We start from the raw sequence: 22,470 nt of genomic DNA on the forward strand, positions 1-22,470 counted from the left end.
GCATTGTAATTCTCATATTTTGTTTTTTTTGTAAATGCCTTACCCACCCATGGTTGTGGGGATTCATTTGACTCCTCTCCCCAAGACACAGTAGAGAATGAAATAGGACACTGTTATTCTTGAAGAACATGCCGGAGAATTGACTCCAATTCAGAACTTGGATCTTCAGGATAGGGAACAACAAGCTGATCGGTGGAGATCCAACCACTGAGACCCTCACCGATCATAAGAACAGGTGTAATGTCTACTGGAATGAACAGAGCGCACCACTTGTGGGCAAACAGATGTGGTGTCCCAGCACCAAAGGCTGTCCTGTGGCTTCGGTCTGCTTCAGGCCGACCAGCAACTCCAGAGTTGGGCCTACTGAAAGACTAATCGTTACATTAATTGTATTTTGCACTTTGCCAAAGATTAATATATTTTGAAAATTATTTTGTCGTTGTTATGCCCATGTATGTTATTTATGTGCTGCTGCACCCTTAAGAGAGGAGCTGTGTAAATCCCATGTGACCCTGCCTGCCAATGGGAACCCCTAAATTCTAGCCCATATCGTGTAGTGGGGGAGGAGTTGCCCCAGTTCAGCATAGAGCTGTGAGCAGAGAAAGTGTGGTAAAGGTGTAGGGTGTGTTGTGTGCTCTAAGGGAAGGCCCAGATCAAATCTACTTCATCCGGTCATTCTGCAAGGATCACCCACACGGTGCCCTGGCGGAGGAAGCTACAAGATCTTGACAGAACCCTAGCTACCAGGATCAATAATCAATTCTCACAAGTCAGTATCAATTCATTGGGTGAAAGCACCACAAGTCCCAGCAAGGCAACAGGGCTCCCAAGATTTTACGCTGCATCCTCTCAATCTGCACCATACTGTATACGTATTACCATCTGCACCCTGTTCAGTAAAGACAGTTATCCGTAACCTGACGTCAGTGTGTTCCTTTACTCCCCGTGTCGGGCCCAGGAGAAGCTGTCTCCAACCTTGGACTGTGTATAGAATAACGGTGCCCTGGCGTCACAAAAAGAGATAAGGTATTTCCCTACATCACCCGTGGTACCACACAGAGCTCCATCCATTTGCCATTTGGCAATGTACGAAAGCCTTATAGAGAATTAATGTAAAGTTGGGCCTTTGATGGGCTCCATTTCTTCAGGATACAATTTTTTTCCTGTCCTCATGATCAGTTGAGGTCCCAGCGGTCGGACTGCCACCCATCCACTTGTGATCCCTTATTCTGTTGAGAAACAAAATATTTGCTCTGCAGGGGTTAATGTTATCTTAGACTTCTTGACTCTATAGAGACCCTATCTTGTTTGCCATAGGATGGAAATGGTGAATGATCACAGTGCTTCCTCCATATCACAGGAGCTTTATAGTGTGAGAAAACATTTTAAAAATGATATAAACACTCCCTGAGTGACCCTGGCTCTAGGCCTAATTCACATTAGTGCATTACATACCGATGAAAATAGTTGAGATAATTGCATATGTACCTACTTTAAAAAACATATTCCCTTCCCTTAAAGGTGTACTCTGCTGGAGCCGGCAGCTCGTGATGTCATAGTCCCTGCCCACTCAATGCAAGTCTACGGGAGGGGGCGTGGCGGCTGCCACGCCCCCTCCCATAGACTTGCATTGAGAGGGCAGGGCATGACATCATGAGGGGGTGGGGCTATGACATCATAAGCTCCTGGCACCGGCTCCAGCATTTGGAAGTTTGTTCCAAATGCTGAGCAGTGGAGTACCCCTTTAATATCTAGTCTAGTAGAGGTTTTTTTTAATTTATTTTGGGGTATGTTCTGGGGTCTTTATTTACTAAAGGGCCTGGTCTTGAGTCTGTATTTATTTTGGGATCTGATAATCTGTATTTATTTAGGGGTCTGGTCAATGGTCTGTATTGGTTTTGGGGGCTGGCAGTCTGTATTTATATAGAGCGGGTGTCTGTTCTGGAGTCTGTATTCATTTAGGGGGTCTGTTCTGGGTTCTGAATTTATTTAGCGGTCTGGTCTTGGGCCTGTATGTGTTCTGGGTTCTGTTTTTATTTAAGGGGTCTGTTCTGGGGTCTGTATGCATTTATGGGTCTGGGGTCTACATTTGTTTTGCAGTCTGTTTTTGCGCGATTAAGCAATTTGAGTCAAAAGCCATAGATTGAGAGCATGTCCTATATAAATTGGACATGGCCGGTTTTAAAGGTTTGCCACCTATGCTACAGCTTGAGGGGATCGTATCCACATCCCTTCATAATCACTATTTTTTTAAAACTTTTATCTGCCAAAATGTTATCCATCTGCCTAAACCACTGACTAGAGAGACGGGGATGGGGTCTATAAGAGATGGTGGGGGGGGGCGTCAGGCTGACAAGACCTTGCCTGGGAATTAATACATGAATAATATATTCATGGGAATGAAGACATGGCAATTAAAGCGATTCTCTTAAAGTGATCACCACCCCATTAAATCAAGAGGTTAAATTAGACAAGGCAGAGGGCATTTTCTCCTCTGTATATCCACGTAAACATTCAGCAGGACGAGAGAGGCTTGCAGGGCCCGAGTCCACCATTTTGATCAGATAAAGGCCCCATTGTCATGTGATCACCTGGGCCATGACAGATGGCTAAAGGAGACCCTGAGAACGTGTTAATTGCTCTTTTTCATTTTCTCGACTCTAAAAGCTGAAGAATGCCCCCTTTAATTAAAGTGTCTGCGACAGATCTGGGCATCTGGCCTATGTCATTCTAATCACAATTACAATATGAAAAAAATGGTAACACAGCTCACACTTTGACAGGACTCGTAGTGTAAGGAGAAATAATATCTTACACCATACAATACATATGTATATATATATTTATATGAATGTACATATATATATATATATATATATATATATACATATATATATATATATGTATTTGTATATGTTATATATATGTTCTATAAGTGATTATATTCTGCATCAGCAAGTTTTATCTCAAATTGACCTATTCAAATAATCAAATAATTAATAAAAAATAACTATTATTGTAAAAAAAAATCATAAAAATAAATACAATTATTATTATTTACATTTAAGACATATATATATATATATATATATTTTTTTTTTTTAATGGCTCGAATATTTTTTAAAATCTTTTATAGAATATCCAAGCCTAAACCTGTCAGCCTGTTCAATACACTGTGTTATAGTGCGGTTTGGGTGAACAGGAGTCCAACGAGGGGTCCCTTAGTTAAATATGTCCAGTAGGTCCCGAGATATGTCCTCCAGAATATCCTCTGCTAAATTCAGTGGCTTGTCCACAGGGGGCATATTGCATATTCATTATCTGTGACTCCACATCCTAGTGAAGTCAGCAAATTTTTGGACTATATCACTTTTTGAAGCCAGACTAGAAACTGTGGTCTGCTGCGGTTTCATTTCAGCAACAAAAAACTGATATGGTTAAAAAATGAGCAGAATGAATGGGGTACTGCGCGGGTCCGGTGGGGATACGGCAGCAGATGGTTTTCGAATTCTCCTACTGGATCCGGCTGCCATACTCCTAAATCATGATGTGAATACAGCCTTACTGTCTTGGAAAAAACTTTTGACATGTTGTCCAGTTTACCCTTTTTTTTTTAAATCAAGAATAATTCATTTTTTAAAAAGGCCTCGTGAATAAACTCACTTATTGTTGATTTGAAAAAGTAGGCAAACTAATCCCGGACAAGCCCCCATAATGAAGAAGAATTCCTGCTTCATTATATTAAGTTTATTCCTAGTTTATTCCTGATTGACAAGCCAGGAGCCTGCACAGATCCCTGCTTGTCCCACCCTCACTTCCTGTATTTGGTCACATCATAGAGACACACAGGCAATGGCTGCAGGGACAGCATTTTTTCACCCAAAAATATTCACATTTTTTTAACCAATGTATATTACAAATATACATATAATAGTATTATCTACATTATATCAAAAGATTTTGATAACGACAGGTACACTTTAAAATCTGGTCATGTGATCATTACGAAGAAGCCATACTTATAACAGTAGAGCACTACTTTGCATTGAGCAAAGCCCCTGTGCAACCTGGTCACTTTTTCATCCACTGGAATGGTGGGCACCGAGCCGCCTAGGGCTAGGTGCCACGGACTGTGTGGTCTGTGGTAGGAGGTTAGGAAGGGGTTAAGGTGAGCCCCATTACATGTGTGGGGAGAGAGATATGGTTCCCGATAGGTCAGATGGATAGCCAATGAGGAGACTGGTTGGTGGTAGGTGGCAGAGAGGGTGGGCTAGCCGGTTATTTAAGGAGGGGATCCCCCCTCCCACTTCCTCTTACCGGTCTCAGCGCCAGGGAGAAAGCCCCGCCCTCCCACCCAATTTTTCTTTGGTGGTTGATTCTTTGCTACGGTGCTTATTTGTAACCCCCTGTTATATTAAAAAAATAATAATAATATTATTAATATAAAAAAAAATAATGAAAAAAATATATAAAAAAAAAACAAAAAAAACCCCAACTTATTAAGAGACGTTGTTTGTAATTTCTGTCTGCATATATTATTCTTTTGCGTTTGTGAAGTCACAGCTGGCGGTACAGGAGATATGAGATCGGAATAAGGAAAGGTGGAAGGCTTTTATGCCCGTCGGCTTAGGCCGGCGGCTGGCTGGTTGCTTCCTCTTGGTGGTCAACCTATGGAGGTTGATAGTTAAAGTTATTTCTGGTTAAGAGGTTAAAGGAATAAAGCTGTGGCCGACCCCCACGTCCACTAAAAGATATCAGTTGTCCGTGTGGTTATTTTAAGGTTATATAAGGTTAATGGGTCGAACAAGAGGTAAGGGAGCGGTATAGTACACACAGTCCTAAACAATGCACGCCATCATTCACTGACTGCAAGCAGAGATCCCGACATATTTGTTCATACACATTGCATATTCTATCATTTTGCATTACACAACTAATAAATCAATAGAAAAACAAAAACTTATAATTCTTAAAGGGGTACTCCGCCCCTAGACATCTTATCTCCTATCCAAAGGATAGGGGATAAGATGTCTGATCACAGGGGTCCTGCCGCTGGGGACCCCCGTGATCTCTCTGCTGCACCCGGCATTCGTTTGGAGTGTCAGGTGCAGTGCCGGAAGCTCATGATGTCACAGCCGCGCCCGATTGTAACATCACGGCCACGCCTCCTCAATGCAACTCCATGGAAGGGGGCGTGATGGCCGTCACGCCCCCTCCCATAGACTTGCATTTATGGGGCGTGGCCCTGACATCCCAAGCGGGGCGTGACCGTGACGTCACAAGCCTCCGCCTCGCATGGCCAGTCATCCGGCACAGAGTGAAGATCACTCCGACACCGGTTGTCTGGGGTGCCGCAGCCGAGATCGCGGGGGTCCCCAGCGGAGGGACCCCCGCGATCAGACACCTTTGGATAGGGGATAAGAAGCCTGGGGCAGAGTACCCCTTTAAATTTCCCCCAATCCCTAACTGACATTGCTGACTGATTGATAATGGATGTAAAGCAATGTTCAATTGCGTGTGCCTATTGACTGTAGTGACACGACGCGTTTTCAATGTACATGAACAGCACAGCCGCCATTTAAGGGAGACAGTGGAATCCAGGCCTTGATTAGACGACTTATTTCCCTCGCTCGGACCCCCTGATTTCGTCTCGTGGCTACAATTCCGCATTATTTTCAATTGTCACTATTACGCCGCTGGCTGCAAACCGTCAATTTAAACTAACAAAGAGAAGTATTTTCTCATGCTCATATAAGGCGCACGGTTATATTATTTACATGCTGAGGTAATTACTTCTCAATCATTTAATACAGAGATATCCGCATTGTTTCCTCCCCTCTATATTGTGCGCCTGGATTGGGGTTCTGACCTTCATTATCCTGCAGATAAACAGCGGTCATTTTTTTTTCTTCTTTCCACCGGGCTGGAGATTCTTCTCCTAAAGTTTCTATTAATTCTATTTTATGTGAATAATTATCGCACTTCCGTGACCTCGACAACTCTGATTTGACATATTATTATGTTCACCGCTGCCTCCCGTCAGGTCTCTACAATAAAGGCAAAAATATTAGCGGGAAAAAGCAGAGTTTCGATATTAATCGGTGGTTATTATTTTGCTATGATGGCTGCGAATATGAATCCGTACTTGATTTTTGGTGCGAATATGTTAAGATTAGGTCCGAATTTTAGGGCGGGATATGAGGCCGGCATATAAGGAGGGTTTATTAGTTTGGGATATGAGGACGAGATAGGAGGTTGGAATATGAGGACAGGATGTGAGGTCAGGATATGGGGATGAGATATGAGGACGGGATATGAATACGATTTAGGAGGTTGGGATATGAGGACAGGATGTGAGGACGGGAAGTGAAGTAAGGATATTGGGATGAGATATGAAGATGGGATATAAGGACATGATGTGAGGATGGGAAGTGAGGTCAGGATATTGGGATGAGATATGAGGACGGGATATGAGGACAGGATGTGAGGATGGGAAATGAGGTCAGGATATCGAGATGAGATATGAGGACAGGATATGAATACGATTTAGGAGGTTGGGATATGAGGACAGGATGTGAGGACGGGAAGTGAAGTAAGGATATTGGGATGAGATATGAAGATGGGATATGAGGACATGATGTGAGGAGGGGAAGTGAGGTCAGGATATGGTGATGAGATATGAGGAGGGGATATGAAGATGATTTAGGAAGTTGGGATATGAGGACGGGATATGAGGACATGATGTGAGGACGGGAAGTGAGGTCAGAATATGGGGATGAGATATGAGGACAGGATATGAAGACGATTTAGGAGGTTGGGATATGAGGGCAGGATGGGAGGAGGGGAAGTGAGGTCACGATATGGGGATGAGATATGAGGACGGGATATGAAGATGATTTAGGAAGTTGGGATATGAGGACGGGATATGAGGACAGGATGTGGGGATGGGAAGTGAGGTAGGGATATCGGGATGAGATATGAGGACAGGATATGAAGACGATTTAGGAGGTTGGGATATGAGGAAAGGATGTGAGGAGGGGAAGTGAGGTCAGGATATGGGGATGAGATATGAGGACGGGATATGAAGACGATTTAGAAAGTTGGGATATGAGGACGGGATATGAGGACAGGATGTGGGGATGGGAAGTGAGGTAGGGATATCGGGATGAGATATGAGGACAGGATATGAAGACGATTTAGGAGGTTGGGATATGAGGAAAGGATGTGAGGAGGGGAAGTGAGGTCAGGATATGGGGATGAGATATGAGGACGGGATATGAAGACGATTTAGAAAGTTGGGATATGAGGACAGGATATGAGGACAGGATGTGAGGATGGGAAGTGAGGTCAGGATATGGGGATGAGATATGAGGACGGGATATGAGGACAGGATGTGAGAACGGGAAATAATGTTGGGGTATCAGGATGGTATATGAGGACAGGATGTGAGGACGGGAAGTGAGGTCAGGATATAGGGATGAGATATGAGGACAGTATATAAGGACAGGATGTGAGAATGGGATATAAGGTTGAGGTATCAGGATGGTATATGAGGAGGGGATATGGGGAAGGAATGTCAGGACAAGACCATCATCATATGTTTCTTTTTTTCTCTTCCACAAGGTTTACAGGTGAAACTCGAAAAATTAGAATATTGCGCAAAAGTCCACTGTATTTCATTAATGCAACTTAAAAGGAACAGAAGCATGAAGTGCTCCAAAATCTCCTGGTAGACGGATGCGTTGACCCTGGACTTAATGAAGCACAGTGACCAACACCAGCAGATAACATGGCTCCAAATCATATAATATATTGGGGCTTTGGGGTTTTCATGAGCTGTAACCATAATCATCACAATTATGACAGATCACGTCTTGATCTATCTTGCTTTACATGTAATGAGTCTCTCTCATATATTACTTTCACCTTTTAAGTTGCATTACTGAAATAAATGAACTTTTCACAATATTCAAATTTTTTGAGTTCCACCTGTAGGTAGGAAGATTAGGCAATGCGGGGTACTCTAGTTTTCAATAACTATTCATTGAATGTTTGTCCAGCCGACAATTATATCTCCTGACCTCCCCATACGCACGAACGTTTGCCATGGTGAAACACATGAGGAGGATTTTATCATTGTTGGTGTAGTGAACATTTTTTGCACACCTTTATTTTTTGTCGTGCTAATGTGTAGGTGCATTTTGCTTTAGTACGTCATTTTCTAGGGGTTACTCTTTGCACAAAAATTCTGCAATGTTTTTTTTTATCCTGTTGTGTAAAAAATCTGTGACTTTTCTACATCCATCAAAAAAGCTAAGCCATGTCTGGGCTGATGTACGCTAACAACTTTTTGGAGGTATTTGTTCAAAAAAGCATCTTTTTATTAATGTATATTAATCTGCGTGCACAAAAAAAACAAATAGTGTTGCTTGCGAATCTTCGCAATGCGAATTTTATTCGCGAATATCGAATATTTGCGAATTCACGAATGTTCGCGAATATAGCACTATATATTCATAATTTTTTATTTATTTTTTTAAATCACAGTACACATCATAGTGATCATCCCTCTCTGCTTCCAGCTTGTGTGGTGTAATGAAGGCTCTAATACTACTGTGTGAGACTGGCGTGCGAATTTTCGCATATGCGAAAATTTGCATATGCAAATTTTTTTGAGTGTTAGTTTTCGCATACGCGAATTTTCGCATATACGAAAATAAAACGTGAATATTACGAATATGCGAATTTAGCGAATATATGGCGAATATTCGTCCATATAGTCGCGAATATTCGCGAATTCGAATATGGCCTATGCCGCTCAACACTAAAAACAAACAAAAAAAACATATACAAATGCTCAGGTAGCCAGAACACTTATTACACCCACGGAATTAGGTTAATCTTTGTCTAAAATTAGGGCTAATCTGCAGCAAACAAAGTGATCGGTGGCAGGAATCTGTGGGTATGTCTTAGATTTCTCCAGATCTACAATAGATGAATTGTGTGAAAACTCCCATAAAATTTTAATTATGAGCTCCTTGGCGGGAAACATCCTCTGTTGTTCCAGTCATTCCTGCCTGGTGCAGGACCATTCATCACTCTGTAACGCAGCTGACCTAGCCAATAAAGAGGTGGGAGAGCCATTCCAATCGGCTGCTATGCTGGTGCTAATACGTCCTGGCGGCAGGAGATCGTAATTCCACATCTATCCTGTGCCTTTTCCCAGTGTTCTTACCTAATGGGACCTGACCTTTTTCCTGTATTTTGACTTGCCTCTTGTCTGCTGATTTTTTATTTATTTTTTACCCTCCTGGTTTGACCCATGCTTACTTGACTCAGATTCTGGTTGTGTTTTTGTACTGCGCTGCCCTCTAGGTTTTGACCTTCTCCTGTTAACCCATTGTCTTCTGATTTGGTACCTATTCTGCCTGTGTGTTGCTTACCTGGCCTGCCTGACCTCTTCTGATGCCCCCTGCACTTAGTTTAGTATAGGGACCATAACCAAGTTGAGGGCCACCGTTCAGAGCAGATCATCAAAGTAGGTAGGGACAGAGGTTTGGGATGAGCTCAGGTCTGCACTGATCCCTACCCCATGTGAAACTGCTTACAGAGCATTTGGAGGAACCCCCACACAGCGTTTTGCTCACTGACCATTTTGATACACAGGTTATAAATATAAATATTTTTAAATTTGAAATTCTTATACTTTTTGGCAAGTGGATGATATCATATCCAAAATTCTATTGACTAACTAGCCGGCTGTACAGTGTACCGCTACTATGTACAATGAGCCAAAGTTGGATTCAGTTTATCATTTAATGGGTTAAATGCAATATGAGGCTTAATCATAGAGAAAGTGATTGGCTGGTAGCGCATCTTTCATCTCCTGAATGGAAATGTTAAGTGTTCGGTTTCAGAGATCTCTCCGTCGCATGTGTTGAATAGCAGATTTTGAAACAAATCCTGGGCGCCGCAAAAGAAGGTCACACTTTTTACATTAGTCTCCCTACTTTTGCCAGAACCGTACATCACCTGTCAATACAATTCTTTCAGCACTAAAAGGTGTCAGGAAAAGCTTGCTCTCCGCTGCGGTTTTCCCTTCTGCCAGAAATGAAGAATAAAATGGTCAGGGGTTCTAAATGATCTACCGGCAATTATAAAAACAATATTATAAAACACATTCTTTACAAAATGTCTGACCTTGTCTCTTATGTTCCCTTTTCCTTTTGTCATCGTACAAAGCGCAGGAGAGCTTGGCAAGGTTTGCCGTGTTCCTTAAATCACTGTTTTCTTTGGCATAACCCATATGTCTCACTTCACCGTTTGTATAAAATAAAATAAATGGCAGACAAATATCACCCTGTTGCCTCTATTGACTGGATATTGTGAACCCCACTGCGAAACTGCATCAAGGCGTGCCGGCGAGAGTATCGTACGAGAAAAGAAAAAAAAAACACAAATTAACTCTTCATGTCTTGTCACTTTTCTATATATATATATATATATATATATATATATATATATATATATATCTTTTTTTAAATAAATAAAAATAAATAAATAAAGTAAAATAAAAAATTAAATTTTTAATAGTCGGTAAAAGAAAGCATGCAATTTAGAGGAAGGCAGTAGTATTCAATTATAAAACTTTTGAAATTCAGAGAACAATGAAAATTAATTACTAATGCGATCTAAAAGACTACAATCTATTATGGGCTAAAAGCTGAAAAAAATTATAAAAAATGAAATTTTAAAAATTATATTAGCTCAAACTAGAGATAAAGGCTGAAAAATCCACATTTGTTCTAGATATTCCGAATTCTGACTCTATAGGATGCTAACAGCACCGTAAATATTTCTTCTTTTTTTTTATTTAATTTTTTTAGCACTTTTTAATTTTAATTTTTAAATGATTTTCATGGAGAGGGGCATTATTTTATAAGTAAAAGGGCTTGTCTATGTAGCACAGCATCTAGTGGCAGCTCACTCGATGAAATGTTTTTGTTGGGTGAAACTGCAGGCACACCCACATTTCCTTGCAGGGTCATGTTCCTATACAGCGCCTTAAGTGCTGTGGATAAGTACACTGTACTGTGCCTTTAAAGGGGTTCTCCGGTGCTCCAGCATTCTGAACATTCTGTTCAGAATGCTTGGAGCTGGAGGCCGTGATCGTGATGTCACGGCCATGCCGCCTTGTCACGTCACACCACGCCCCCTCAATTCATGTCTATGGGAGGGGGCGTGTCAGAGACACGCCCCCTCCCATAGACATGAATGGAGGGGGCGGCGTGTGACATCACGACCACTAACGCAGGAACCCGGGGTTTTTTTAGAACTAGGGGAAAAGATGTCTAGCAGCGAAGTATCCCTTTAAGAAAGTTGTAATGGAAGAAGAGAACAGTTGTAGGCCCCTTTCACACTGACATTGTGCCCTGTTGGGTACTCCGGTGGAAAACTTTTTTTTTTTTTTTTTAATCAACTGGTGCAAGAAAGTTAAACAGATTTATAAATTACTTTTATTAATAAATCTTAATCCTTCCAGTACTTATTAGCTGCTGAATACTACAGAGGAAATTATTTTCTTTTTAGAACACAGAGCTCTCTGCTGACATCATGACCACAGTGCTCTCTTCTGACATCTCTGTCCATTTTAAGAACTGTCCAGAGTAGGAGAAAATCCCAATAGAAAACATATGCTGCTCTGGACAGTTCCTAAAATGGACAGAGATGTCAGCAGAGAGCACTGTGGTCATGATGTCAGCAGAGAGCTCTGTTATTTTTGAGGGGGGCACAACGGGAAACAACGGGTCCCAACAGATCCCATTAACTATTATGGGGTCCGTTGGGTGCCGTTGTTTTTTGACCTTGGATGATGTATTTTTCCTCCCGCTATTCTCCCCGGTTCCCTAACGGACCTCACACTGCCGTGTTACAACCGCAGTGTGGAAGAAGCCTAACCTTGTTTCTGCCATTGATATACTGTTTGCTTTACTGTATGCATGATGTGCGCTGCTTATACTGTGTAACCTGTTTGTTGATGGTTTCCATGTGGTCGACATGCCACCATATGCCATGTTGCTAGCATTTAGCTATAGCCTTGTTCATGCCATGGATTCATTAGAATCTACAAATAAGGTGGGCTTCTCTACAGTGTCCTTGTTGAGCAAGAGAATTACTGAGCTAAAACATTGAGGATTATGCTGATCGGCATGGAGGGTTCTCACTTTTATCGCAAACAGTCTACTCCGAGCAAGGGTGGCATCTGTGAGAAGAAGAACGAGGCTGACATTGGTTTTAGAATAATGGAGGGCAGTAGTGGATGGGAGCAAGAGTGGAGAAGGTCAATGATACCAAGAAAGACTAATGGTGCAACTAAAGTTAAGCCTACCTTATTTTCCTGCTGACTACACCAACATGTAAAGAGGTGACATGCAAGGTAAAAATGGAAGTCATAAGACACAATGAGAACTCCAATTGCATGACTCTCGAAGACATGCATACTGCAGAGGCGAACAATGATGCTTTCATGGGGACTTTCTAAGGAAGGGTTCCAGCACTAGTTGGTCCCATGTCCATTGCTATTTGGCAGTGAGGACCAGTCCAGGGCTGTGTTTTGACAGGCAGCATCTATACTATATGGGGCCACAAAGGTAGGATTTACTACTATATGGGGACACAGAGCACTCTAATAGTATATATGGGGCACAGTGGGGTCTAACTACTATATGAGGGCAGAGAGGGGGCTAATATAATATGGGGACATAGTGGGGGCCTAACTACTTTATTGGAGCACAAAGTTTTTTTTTTCCCCCAAAGCAGGAAGGAAGGGAGCTCTAGTGCGTATGCTTCAGTGTGTTTATATTTGGTTTATAAACAGACTGGAAATACTCTATAATAAGATCTAAGCAGTGATCACAACATAAGTGATTACAGTGATGATCTATATGTACAGAGGGCATTAGGGACATATAAAACACCGGTGGCAGTAGTGCGATCTTAAGATACATTGTTTCCTGATACTAGGAGTACTGTTAGAATAAGGATGATTGAGGTCATCTACACCGGCATAATAAGGATATATAGGGTCAGATCCAGAGGAAGGAACGGTGGTGTTAATTATTATTCACTCACTTGTATATTAGTGCACATTAATAAAAGATATGTTTTATCTGGTTTGTGTCATAGAGGAATACAAAGGTATTAATAACCCCCAGGGGTTAATTTCTCATTATAATAATATATGTGGGCATAGGGATTTGTTTAACTACTAAATGGCGCACAGAGGGGGCCTGAATCCTAAAGAGAAGTATAGAGGGTCCCCATGACTATATAGGGGGAGAGAGGGGACCTAATACTATATGGGGCACTGAGAGGCCTAACTACTATATGAGTGCACAGAGGGACCTAACTACTAGGTGGGGGCACAGAGGAGCCTATTACTATATGGGGCACAGAGGGACCTAACTACTAGGTGGGGGCACAGAGGAGCCTATTACTATATGGGGCACAGAGGGACCTAACTACTAGGTGGGGGCACAGAGGAGCCTATTACTATATGGGGCACAGAGGGACCTAACTACTAGGTGGGGGAACAGAGGAGCCTATTACTATATGGGGCACAGAGGGACCTAACTACTAGGTGGGGGCACAGGGGAGCTTATTATTACATGGGGCACAGAGGGACCTAACTGCTAGTTGGGGGCACAGAGGAGCCTATTACTATATGGGGCACAGAGTGACCTAACTGCTAGTTGGGGGCACAGAGGAGCCTATTACTATATGGGGCACAGAGGGACCTAACTGCTAGTTGGGGGCACAGAGGAGCCTAATACTATATTGGACACAGAGGGACCTAACTGCTAGATGGGGGCACAAAGCAAGTCTAACTACTATATAGGGGCACGCAGGGGACATTACTATAATATTGGGGCACAAAGTGGGAACTATTACTTTATGGGACAATGCAGATGGGGAGTGTGCTGGAGGGAGGAACCTAAATGTCTGGCAGATTCTGGAGAAATGAGTTATGGCATAAAACCATACACAGATAGCTACCAATCCCAGTAAAATAGGCAGGTTCTGATGGCATTGCTCTTAAAGGGCTCAGGGTTTGGAACTGTTCTGAACGCTGGAGCCAGCGCCGGGAGCTCGTGACATCATAGCCCTGCTCCCTCATGATGTCTCACCCCACCCCCTCAATGCAAGTCTATGGGAGGGGGCGTGACGACTGTCACGCCCCCTCCTATAGACTTGCATTGAGGGGGCGGGTGTGACGCCTTAAGGGGCGGGGCTAAGACGTCACGAGCTCCCGGCACCCGCTCTAGCGTTCGGAACAGTTTGTTCCAAACCCTGAGCAGCGGAGTAACCTTTTAAGCCAAATATTCTCGGATAGTCACATTGGCCATAGTGCAAACAGTGAGCATTGCCTGTGCAGACGGCAGATAGAAGCGGCTCTCCACGTGACCGGCCTTGTTAACCTTTTTTTTTCTTTTGTCTAAATATAGGTGAATGTTCATTGCTTGTACGTGAGTATATTTGCTTCAGACATTCAAATTGATTTGTTATTTTAATAGCCGAAAATAGGAATGCACAAAAGATCATGTAATACACTGCAGCTTCCCGTCAATATTACTGCGCCATTGTGGTTTCTGAAATAGATCTTTTTTTTTTTTTTTTTTGTCGTGAGCTGTTTTACAGTTCAGGGGACCATTGGTTTTGTGGTTTCTATCATTACATATCATGTATAGGCAATGCACGTACAACACAAGCGCTTGGCCTAGGCTATAGTGTAACATTGTTAAGGCTTGGTCCACGTCAATCATCTCTTTCAATTAATGGGGGAGATTTATCAAAACCTGTCCAGAGGAAAAGTTGCCCAGTTGCCCATAGCAACCAATCAGATCGCTTCTTTCATTTTTAACAAGGCCTCTGCAAAATGAAAGAAGCAATCTAATTGGTTGCTATGGGCAACTTTTCCTTTGCACAGGTTTTGATATATCTCCCCCAATATTTTCTTCAATAAACTCACCATAGTTGGTCTTAATTCTGGCACCTTTAGACTCAATTGCCATTAAAGGGTTACTTGGCCCCTAGACATCTTATCCCCTATCCGCGATCTTTGTGAAGCCCCTGACATTCGTTTAGCACGCTGGATGTGGGCCAGCGGGGTAGTGATGTCATTGCCACGTGCCCCTTGTGATGACATGCCACCCCCCCCCCAATGAAAGTCTATGGGAGGGGGGCATGACGTTGCATGGACTTGCATTGAGGGGGCATGTCGTGACGTTATGAGGGGGGCGTGGCCGTTACATCATTAAAAATGTCTTCTTTTATCTGTGAAATATTATCACATTTCTATACCGTATTTTTTACCATATAAGATGCTCCGGCATATCTGACGCACCCAATTTTAAAGGCTGAAAATCTAGAAAAAAAAAGATTCTGAACCTTCAACCTGCGGACCTCCAGATGTTGCGAAACCACAACTCCTAGCATGCCCGGACAGCCGTTGGCTGTCCGGGCATGCCAGGAGTTTTAGTTTTGCAACATCTGGAGGTCCGCAGGTTGAAGACCACTGGTATAAGAGGTAATACTCAGGTGGCCCCGCCGCTCTGGTCCCATCACCGCTGCCCTGGATGTCGCTCCATCGCTGTCGCCGCGTCCCCGGGCAGTCCCCATCTCTCCGGAACATCTCTGCTGCCCGGTATCCTCGCTCTCCTTTGCCGCCATCACGTTGCTACGCACGCCGCTCCTATTGGATGAAGGGACGGCGTGCGCGATGACGTGATGACGACGAAGGAGAGCACCGGCCATGCAGGAGATCCCGGCACGGAGCAGACACCGAGGAGGCAGGTAAGGTCCCTCCCGGTGTCCTGTAAGCTGGTCACCGCGGCGGTCCTGAACAGCCCGACTGAGCAGCCAGGTTAGTGTCACTTTCCCTTCAGACGCGGCGGTCAGCTTTGATCGCCGCGTCTGTAGTGTTAATACAGGGCATCACTGCGATTGGTGATGTCCTGTATTAGCCGCGAGTCCCGGCCGTTGATGGCCGCAGGGACCGCCGCGATAGGACAGGTTTTAATGTGTATTTGCCATATGCGACACACCAACTTCCCCCCCCCCCAGTTTTGGGGAAGAAAAAGTGCGTCTTATACGGCAAAAAATACGGTAATATATTACACCTCTGGGAAATATCTCACTTTAATGTCTTGGCCTTTATATAAAATGTTTGCCAATTTTCTTTTTTTTATTTTAAGAGAATACTAGACTCTGCTATGATCCAATGTGTATAATGAATAAAATTATTAAAAACATATGACGCGTTTCCAACCCTTTCCGGACCCTTCATCAGGTACCAATATTGGCTCGGATACATGTTGCATGTTTTTGAAAATTTTTTCCTTACCCATATTGGATCGTGGCAGCACCCATTATTCCCTGAAGGAGGAGGTAACACTGTACTATTCCCTATTACCCCATACCGGCAGGTTCGGATAGTCTAACCTGCTGATAGATTCAATTGACAAACTCCTTTCGCTATCAATGACAATTTCCCATTTCCTATGTCTCTATACCATAAACCAGCTTCAACAAGAACAAAGGGATTCCTGAACATCATCTTCTCCCCACTGTTTAAAAACATCTTCTTTTATCTGTGAATCTGTGAAATATTATAGCCTTTATATAATAGGAAATACCTCACTGTATTGATTTTATATAAAAAGTTTGCCAATTGCCTACTTCAGGGAATAATGAACAATACGATGATCCAATATGGATAATCATTTTTTTTTTTACATGCTCAATGAGTTTCTGGGCCTTTCTTGCCCCTTCTTCATGCATGCCCTATGAGCAAATGACAAACTCCTCTCGCTATAAATGACAAATTCACATTCCCTACGTCCAGGGCTCAAGTCTTGCAGGAACGCAAGGGAACTGAGTTTCTGCACTTTTTTTTTTTACAGCAGCAACACCAATCCCATTAGCAGGAGTCCTGCAGGACCAGTCCTTGAGTGGAAATTTTAGGTGAGTTCCCACACTTTTTCCCCCCAGGACTTGACCCCTGCCTACGTCTCTATACCATAGACCAGCTTCAACAAGAACAAAGGGATTACCGAACCTCAAATTCTCCCCACTGTTTAAAAACATCTTCTTTTATCTGTGAAATATTATAGCCTTTATATCACAGGAAACTTTATAGAAAAAGTTTGCCAATTGCCTACTTCAGGGAATATTGGATGCTGCTAGGATCCAAAATGGATAATTAATTTTTTATTCTATTTTTATGTTTGACACGTTTCCGGGCCTTTCTGGCCTCTTCCTCATGCATGCCATATTAGCCCATATCTACAACCGATAGCCTTTCAACCAAATTACAAATGCATCTCACTATCAATGACAAATTCCCATTCGCTACATCTCTATACCATAGACCAGAATCAACAAGAACAAAGTGATTCCCGAACATCATGTTCCCCCACCGTTTAAAAAAGTCTTCTTTTATCTTTGAAATATTATCACATTTATATATTACTCCTCTGGGAAATATCTCACTTCAATGTCTCGGCCTTTGTATAAAAAGTTTGCCAATTGCCTATTTATGCGGCGCTGAATTGTTGTGCAGCTAAGTGTTTTTTCTCCCCCCCCCCACATTATGTTAGAGAATAGAAAAAGGGCTAAAATAAAGTGCGAAACATGTGGGATTTTTTTTTCTTCCTATTCAAATCGAAAGCCCAATTCTTCGGCTAAGTGGTCACCGGCGACTTAAAGGGGAATTTACATAAACAGTTCCCGACTTTCTGACCATTTTTATATCTTTTTAGCGAGTGACAGATTTGTGCAAATTGCCGGTGAAGGGAACGCGCGATGTCTAATTAAATTTCAGAGATGTAGCAAGTTTTGAAGATGTTGATTGATGTTCCTATAGGTAGCGCTCCCTAATGGAGTCCTCCTGACATCATCTGCAAAGCCCACTTACAGGCTGATGTTTTGTTTTGATCTGCGTTGTCATTTTTTCATTGCTGATTAAAATTAAAAATGTGCTCGGCAAATCTATTGTAAATTTTTTCCTCTTTTCTCTTTTTTTTTTTAACTGGAGGAATTGACGGGTACAAATTATTTTGTCAATCTCCCAGCCATCAAAATGTGACTGGAAACGCGTTACCCGGCCCATTTTTTCCCTCTTTTGTTGTTGTTCACGCCATCTCCTGATACTAGCAGAACTTTTTTTTTTATTATTACAGATATGCATTGTTAATTGCTGTTTTTTTCTTCTTTTTTTGTAGTTCTTATTTTAAAAAGGTGCATCAAAAAGTTGGTAAAGGGAAGGTCGCGCGAATCTTATCTGAAATGTGTTAAAAGTAAACAATTCAACATGGTTTTTTATTAGTAGTGTTGCCCTAATGCAGTGTTTCCCACCCAGCGTGCCTCCAGCTGTGGCAGAAATGCAACTCCTAGCATGCCCGGAAAGCCAAAGGCTGTCTGGGCATGCTAGGAGTTGTAGTTTTGCAACAGCTGCAGGCACACTGGGTGGGAAACACTGCCCGAATGGTTGGTACCACACAGGCAGATAGTACGCAGCCAATGGCAGCTAATTCTTGTTACCAATATTTATTTATTTGTTTATTTTATTCATTAATTAAATACTGTATATTTATTTGTTAGCATTTTTTTTACCCATGAATTATTTATTTTATCCTTATTTATTTACTTAGTTCATGATTATATCATTTTTTATGTATTTATTTAATTATTTATTTTCATTTTATTTTATTTCATTTATTTAACTTATTTATTAATTTTAATTTTAATTTTACTTGTTTATTTATTTATTTTTAATAAACTACATTTGTTATCATAAAAATTAAATGGGGCTATCCAGGAATTGAAAACAGAGCTAAGTTATTTATTTATTTTCAAAAATAACACTACACCTGTCCCCAGGTTGTGAGTGGTATTATAGTTTGGCTCCATTCACTTCAATGAAACTGAGCTGCAATACCACAGACAACCTGAGGACAGGGGTGGTGCTGTGGAGAAGAAATCCCTTGTTTTTCTCATCCTGGATTACCCCAGGGCTTTAAATATAATACATTCTTCTCCTATTAAATCGTAAAAACAGTTCTGGGGCATCTTTCCTTAGAACTCTGTCTTGTACTGTTCCTCCTGTTATTTCTCCTGGATACATTGACAACTGGGTGTTACCATTGCCCATGCCAATAGAAATTGTGTCAGCACTGATTGTATATGTCTGCTCAAACAAAATGTATCAATAGGCAAAACAAAAGGTTATTTAAATATTTATAATTTTTTTTTAGATATATTTAATACAAAAAATGTAATATTATTTTGGGTGACTTTTATAAGCAATCATTTGATTGCCTATACAGTTCCTGAGACTGCCTATACTGTAAAAAAAGGCGCATCCACAGTCATTAAGAGGTTAAAGAGTATTTTCTAAATTAAAAATAAAATCCTAACCACATGATAGCAGAGTATTGCTGATCAGTGGGGGTCCGACTGCTGAGACCTCAACTGATTAGAAATGATCCCCTATCTTGTGGTTAGGATTTAATTAAATTCACTTCAATTAAACTGAGCTGCAATACCACACTCAAACTGAATACAAGCGTGGCGCACTTTTTGGGGAAAAAAAGCAGCTATGTTCTTTTAATCCTGCTTAACCCCTTCAAGTCCCTAGAGAGTGAATGTGGGTGTGGCCAGGCAAGCTTTATTCACTTGTACCTGATGAAGAGAGTTACAATACCCTCGAAATGTGTCAATAAACTACATTTATTATTATTTTCAAACATCTGGTCTGTTGTAGGGTTTCTTCATCTGGATAGTGCCGGATTGCGCCAAAACAAACATCCACTTCCTCTCACGAGTGGATCGCATCTTCTCTTTATCATTCACCTGGGAAACATTTGGGCTCGGTTTTCACGAGCGGTGGAAGTCCCAGTCATTAAACCCCAACTGATCAGCCAGTTATTTCCTATCCTGTGAATAGGGAAAAAAGTTTTATAATCCCATTAAAGGGGTACTCCACTGCCCCAGCGTTTGGAACATTTTGTTCCGAACGCTGGGTGCGGGCAGCCCGAACCCAGCGTTCGGAGCAAAATGTTCCAAACGCTGGGGCAGTGGAGTACCCCTTTAATTATTTGCATGGACAGCACGGTGGCTCAGTGGTTACCACTGTTTCCTTGCAGCACTGGGGTCCTGGGTTCAAATCCCACCAAGGACAACATCTGCAAAGAGTTTCCTCCCACACTTCAAAACATAAGCAACTTTTGATTATGAGCCCCAATGGGGAAAGAGGCCAATTTTAGTGTACAGCGCTGCAGAATCTGTATGCGCCATATAAATCAATAATTATTATTATAAAATATAGCATTCATAGTAACTCCCTTTATCTGTATATACTGTAAAGTACTTAGTAGAAACCAGGGATTCAGTGTTGCCTATGTTTCACGATCCTTTGGCCAGGAAAGTGTTAAAAACAATTCTCAACTCTTCCTACTGTTATGCATATCACATTCTACACATTCGGCCCTTCAGACGGCCCTCTTTTTTTTTTTTTTTTAATCCAGAGAAACTAAAATATCTTTTAATATAATCTTCAGGTTTATTATTGATTGCAATATTTCGCCTCATTGTTACATCCTGTATTGTACTTTCTCGCGAGCGTTATTAGTTTCTTGTGTGCGCGATGGCTGAAGTACCCGCCAAGTTATTAATAAGCCGACTAAATGCGAAGGTAAATATAGCCGGTAATAATGTAAAGATGTGGACGATTAATACCAGTTTATTTTCTTTTTCTTAATGCAAGAGGAAAATGATTATCTGAATAATGCGCCACGCGTTTCATCTCCATTCAGGAGCAGGTTAGAATGTAACGGGCTATGAAAAATGTTGAATACTTAATCTGACGCCGCTCTGTCAATGGAGGAAAATGCTGGTGGGTTTTTGAATTTTTCAATATTTTTCAAAAAATGTCACATTTTTTTTTCTTATTTTTAGCTTTTATGTTTATATATATATTTGTTTATATACAAAAATTGACTTAATTGGGGTTCCCAGGAATTTTTGTCCTGTTGTTTTTAAATGAATGTTTAGAAAATGTTTAGTCTTTTTTTTTGGGACATGATTCACTTTCCAATTAAAGAAACAAAGAAGGCGTTAGATGAAATGTAATTGCACAATAGTGGAATGCAAACTAAATGGAAAATTTTGGTTAAAATGTTTTATTTTTTACATTATTATAAGCTTAAAGGGGAACTCCGGTGGGGAAAAAAAATATTTCAAATCAACTTTTGCAAGAAAGTTAAACAGATTTGCAAATTACTTCTATATAAAAATCTTAATCCTGCCAGTACTTATCAGCTGCTGTATACTACAGATATCCTACAATGAAATGAGTAAATTTCCTTTCTGTCTGAACCACAGTGCTCTCTGCTGACACCTCTGTCCGTGTCAGGAACTGTCCAGCGCAGGAGAGGTTTGCTATGGGGATTTGCTTCTAATCTGCACAGTTCCTGACATGGACAGAGGTGTCAGCAGAGAGCACTGTTGTCAGATAGAAAATAAATTCACGAATTTCTCTGTAGTATACAGCAGCTGATAAGTACTGGAAGGATTAAGATTTTTTAATAGAAGTAATTTACAAATCTGTTTAACTTTCTAGCACCAGTTGATCTGAAAAAAATAAAAATAAAAAATACTTGTTTCCACCAGATTTCCCCTTTAAAAGGGTTATCTTCAGGGGTCAAGTCCTGCAGGAACGCATGGGAACTTAGTTCTTGCACTTTTTTCAGAGCAGGAACACCATTCCCATTAGTAGGACCAGCCCTTGAGTGGAAATCATGGGTAAGTTCCCTCACTTCTTTTTCCAGGACTTTACCCCTGGTTATCTTGCTTAGATAAACCCTGTCCATATATCCTAGCTGAGCATATGGATGGTTTAGCTTAAAGGGTCACTCCACTACTTTATAATGTATCTCTTATCCACAGAATAGGGGATAAGTGACTTATTACTGGGGGTCTCCCCTCTGGAACCCTCCGCGATCTTCAGAATGGGGCTCCGTCACTTTGTATGCATGAAGTTGCATGTGGAGATACGCTTCATGCATTCTCTATGGGAGCACCAGAGATACAAGAATACTGCACTCAGGTATCTCCAGTGTTCCTATAGACAGTGCATTGAACGTGCTGACAGGCTGCTCCATGCATAGGGAGAGACAGGCCCCATTCTCAAGATTGCGCGGGTCAAGAAGTCTGTGATCAGACATACGTTTTTAAAGTAGTGGAGTGCTCCTTTAATCCTTAATAGGGGTTCTCCATGTTGCCCATCCCTTAACAGTGAACTGATCACAAAGTGTGGCCCCCGCTAAGTCCCCCCCAGGAATCACTTGTAGTCTGTAGGGACATCTGGCAGTAAGTGTTTAACTACCCTGCAGCACCCCCACAGGAGAAAAA

At 41.7% G+C, this 22,470-nt stretch overlaps 1 long non-coding RNA gene across 1 annotated transcript; it reads right to left on the bottom strand.

Annotated features, from left to right (window-relative positions):
* Nucleotides 1–9,835: 9,835 nt before the first annotated feature.
* On the bottom strand, nt 9,836–15,161 carry LOC130294885 (uncharacterized). The gene is made up of 3 exons (XR_008848645.1): nt 15,029–15,161; nt 10,201–10,403; nt 9,836–10,101 (listed from the first exon to the last, which is right to left on the bottom strand). It is a non-coding gene; the product is annotated as an uncharacterized LOC130294885 (long non-coding RNA).
* Between the last annotated feature and the right edge of the window lie 7,309 nt (nt 15,162–22,470).

Source organism: Hyla sarda, chromosome 11, assembly GCF_029499605.1.
Source record: "Hyla sarda isolate aHylSar1 chromosome 11, aHylSar1.hap1, whole genome shotgun sequence".
Taxonomy (NCBI): Eukaryota; Metazoa; Chordata; class Amphibia; order Anura; family Hylidae; genus Hyla; species Hyla sarda.